Source organism: Hoplias malabaricus, chromosome 1 (genome assembly GCF_029633855.1).
Source record: "Hoplias malabaricus isolate fHopMal1 chromosome 1, fHopMal1.hap1, whole genome shotgun sequence".
Taxonomy (NCBI): Eukaryota; Metazoa; Chordata; class Actinopteri; order Characiformes; family Erythrinidae; genus Hoplias; species Hoplias malabaricus.
In genome coordinates, this window is record NC_089800.1 from 41,777,416 (window position 1) to 41,782,265 (window position 4,850).

Sequence of the window (4,850 nt, forward strand, 5' to 3'; positions counted from 1 at the left end):
TTCATTTTATTGTTTTACATCAAAGAATATACAAGATGTGTGGGCACAATCAAATCTCTAGAAAATACTAACTATTAATCAGTGTTCAGGGCAGCAGCACATCCCTAGCTCTGATTAGTAAATATTATGTAATTTATACTAATTATGTATGTCATTGTTTACAGTGATAGATTACAATCAGGTGTGCCTACATTCACGCAATTGTCTTAAAACTCACACAATGAGCTCTAACGTCAAGCACACCTCGTCTATGGCCTCTGATCAAATTCAAAAATTGCGAGCGGACAAAAAAATTGCCAGCGAGGAAGCATGGGCTACTCTGGCACGCAAGGAAATGATACCACACGCAACCAGAAACACTAGCGTGGGAAAAGAGAACTGCGCGTTAGAACAAAAAAACGCGGTTAATCCAGGCACCTTTCGCAAAACCACATTTAATATATCTGTGCATCATAAAATATTTATTCCTCCAAACAATTCGTCCATAAAGGAGTTCAGAATTTAACATATGGCGCACATAAGTGCAACTATATATATATACCTACCTGTTTTGCTACCATTATTGCAGCATAAAATAATTCTAATCAGACAAAAAATGCAGTCTCTGTCCAGTCACTCAGTCTTTCTGGAACAAACCAAAGTACCTAATGGGCAGCACTGTAAACCTGAAAAAGTTTGCAGAACTCAAAAAAGATAAAGGCAATCCAGTATGCATACACATTTACTTTAAGTGTCTACAACTTCATTTAATGTTTGATACAACTCAAAACGTATGCATTTCTGGTGCTCAACACTATTAAGTGCTATTAGCTGGTTTTAAAGTTTTTTTTTAAATGTTGTCTAAACCTATTGTTCATTCATGGTTGGTCTGTAACCCAGGTGTCAGTCCATCACAGGGCACCACACACTCACACCTAAGGGAACGTTTGCATGGTCAGTCCCTCTATTCCCTCTCATGTGTTTTTGTAATTGGTGGGGGAACCAATCAAACTCCTCAAGGCAGTGACCCAATGTTGGTTTTGAACCAATAAATTCTGGAAGCTGTGCAACACGGATGATACCTTTTTTTCTGCGATTCCCCAAAAAAGCTGTGAACCCCAGACCATCTGCCTTCTTGGCTGAAAATTGCTGCCGGCCGGTTCTATGTCTGTGACTTCAGACATCATGCCGTATAAACTCATAACATTTAAGTTCAGTTAAATCTTTCATATACAAATAGACCCTGTGAAGGACTGGCGCCCACTCCAGGGTGTATTCCCCGCCTTGCGCCCAATGATTCCAGGTAGTCTCTGGACCCACCGCGACCCTGAATTGGATAAGCGGTTACAGATAATGAATGAATGAATGAATGAATGAATGAATATACAAATAGTTTAACTTAACTACTAATAGGACTCTGATAAATCAAACTTACAGTTTCGCAAACTCAAAGAGAAGAAATTGCTGAAGATAATTTAATTGTTAAACTGAGTCCAACTTTTCAACATTTTTATAAGTTAGAGTCACTCAATCCAGGTAATTAATTTGAACATTAGGGATTGCAGTGTACGTGCCATAAATGTAAATATAACCCAAGCAAATGTATACTGAAGAAAGTGAAACAAGTAAAAGTTCTATGTTTGTACCTGGTATAATTGGACAATACAGTTTTACATTATTTTATTATTTAAACAAGTAAATAAATATGATGCCATTTTTAACTTGGAAAACTTATTGGCAACATTTTTAACTTATTACGTTAACAGAAGAGCATTCATGATTTGCATTTATTAGCTTATTGGTAAATTCATTCATTATCTGTAACCGCTTATCAAGTTCAGAGTCGCGGTGGGTCCAGAACCAATCCAGAATCACTGGGCGGAAGTCAGGAACACACCCTGGAGGGGGGGCCAGTCCTTCACAGGGCGACACACACTCACACATTCTCTCTCACACACGGACACGTTTGAGTCACCTACCAACGTGTGTTTTTGGACTGTGGGAAGAAACCGGAGCACCCAGAGGAAACCCACAGGGGCACGGTGAGAACACACCAAACTCCTCACAGACAGTCACCTAGAGCGGGACTTGAACCCACAACCTCCAGGTCCCTGGAGCTGTGTGACTGCGACACTACCTGCTGCGCCTAAATCTAAGCCATCATTAACAATTATATATTTTATTAATTTATTTGATTGTTTTGGATTTTGTTGTTGGCAAACATTAAGGTAAGTACTGTTTTTAAAATTTAGTAAGAATGTTCAAGAACGGGCGCAGCAGGTAGTGTCGCAGTCACACAGCTCCAGGGACCTGGAGGTTGCGGGTTCGATTCCCGCTCCGGGTGACTGTCTGTGAGGAGTTGGTGTGTTCTCCCCGTGTCCGCATGGGTTTCCTCTGGGTGCTCCGGTTTCCTCCCACAGTCCAAACACGTTGGTAGGTGGATTGGTGTCTCAAAATTGTCCGTAGGTGTGAGTGAATGTGTGTGTGTGTCTGTGTTGCCCTGTGAAGGACTGGCGCCCCCTCCAGGGTGTATTCCCGCCTTGCGCCCAATGATTCCAGGTAGGCTCTGGACCCACCACGACCCTGAATTGGATAAGCGGTTACAGATAATGAATGAATGAATGAATGAATGAATGTTCAAGAACGTTACTGGGAATAACTATGAGATGTGGTAATTTAATGCTTTCTGTTCACTCTGTATTTTCTGCACCCCCAAAAAAATGCTTTAATCAGACGAAACAAGATGGGTAGCATGATGTTAACCTAATTTGACTGTGTGGTCAGAATTGGTAATGAATACAGAGTAGATCTGACATTGCTTGGTGTAATGGAAGTTGAAATAGTTCAATGTAATGCAAATGTCATTGCTTGACCTAACAGATAAAGTGTGGGAGAATATACACTGATGTTTCACTTTTTTTATGTATGGGAAAATGGACTAGCAAATTTTATCTCTGACCAGCATTCTCAGAGCACATATGGCTTCCTCTCCTGTGGTGGGCCACAACAAAACTGAAACAGGTACTCATCACAAATAAGTGTACCACATGGGCACTTAATGGGGCTGTGAAATAAATTGAAGTGAAACTCAATTATGTATTTGTTCACTCTGCCAGCAATTGCTGACAATGCAGGGAACAATATCAGCAAACAAATTTTACTTCTGGTTAACATTATATAAAGATGCATATCTGTCTAAATTGTGTGTATATTTGAAACCTAATGTGGGGATTTCCAAGACTTACTGTATCCCAACAGCACAGATCATGCTGTGCTTTTACTTGTAGCAAGGCACACTGTCACTAAATAGTAAGAAACAAAGCTGCCCTTTGTGATGTAACTACATGATATGTATTTAATCAAAAACATAAAAGCTCATTCTACACTGCTCTTAACCAGATAAATGATTTGATACATTGATTTTAATTAATCAATCATTCATTCATTTATTATCTCTAATAATCCTTATCCAGTTCAGGGTCAGGGTGGGTCCAGAGCCTACCCGGAATCATTGGGCGCAAAGCAGGAATACACCCTGGGTGGAGTGTCAGTCCTACATAGTACAACACACACACACACACCTATGGACACTTTTGAGTCGCCAATCCACTTACCAACATGTGTTTTTGGACCTTGGGAGGAAACCGGAGCACCCGGAGGAAACCAACGTGTACAGTTTCAATACAGTTCTGTAAAAATGAATTGTACTTGGAGGAGCCCAGGAGCAATAAACCCACATATTACCAAGTGTTCCTTTAATGTCTGGCCCACAAAACAATCAACATGTGATTCCATATACACTTTCAGTTACCATTAAAAGTTCTTCATGGACATAGTGGTTTTTCTGTTGCATTGCACAAAGAAACAGGTCTACCAGCTTCATATAAGAATGAGGAAGAAAGCATTTCATCTTGCAGATTATCCAGTTAACATATTTAATCAAACTAACTGTGTGTGTAGGACACTATGGACATGTACAAACATATTTCTGCCATTTATTGTTTTTACTTCCCCAGTAGTTTTGTAATTTAAGAATAATGAAATGTCCTAGTGGAGAACATAAGTTTTACCAGTGCCCACCCAAAATAAAATGAAATGCTGTTTCCTTTGTTTTGTGAAATATGTTGCATTTCTATGGAACGTTGTCTGCACTGAGGTGTACGCTCTGTGAGAGAAATGTAGTCTACTGGCTACATCTACTGGTTAATTACTTTGAATTACCTTCAGTTTGCTGAAGGTAATAATAATAATAAAAAAAATTAGAAAGTGGTTACTTTATTGTTATGACATTTTTAAATATTTATGGGTTTTTCTACTGCTAGAATGCACAAGAAAATTTCAGCAGTACTAATGTGTGGAAAAAATTATTACATAATTCAACTGCTTAAAACAAGACTAAAAATGGCATATAAAACACAAATGCACAAATGTATTGGCACCATTTTACTTGTTAAAATAATTCAGCATCGATCCTGAAAAATGTTGAATTAAAAGATCATTTGGGATCCACCTGCATCTCTGGTTTGGAGTGGAACAAGACAATAAAATGTTTTAAATTTTAAAATGGTCTGTGCTTACTCATACCTCTTAGAAATTATAAAAATAATTATGTTGTAGTGATACTTTAATCAGACTATGATTTTTTTTCCCCATTAGTATTAATGTTTATCTTCAGTAACACTGGCACCCATTCAGTCAGTTTAACTGGAGTAATGTACTCACACAGGTGATTTCTCACACAATACAGAAAAAGTCTGAGGTTAGGAAAAAGGTACTAGCAAAGCACGACCCACTGCGAGACAATCTCCAAAGAGAACTTGACATTACTGTGGTCACTGCCTTTCAGTATCATTATTTTACAAGTTACATAT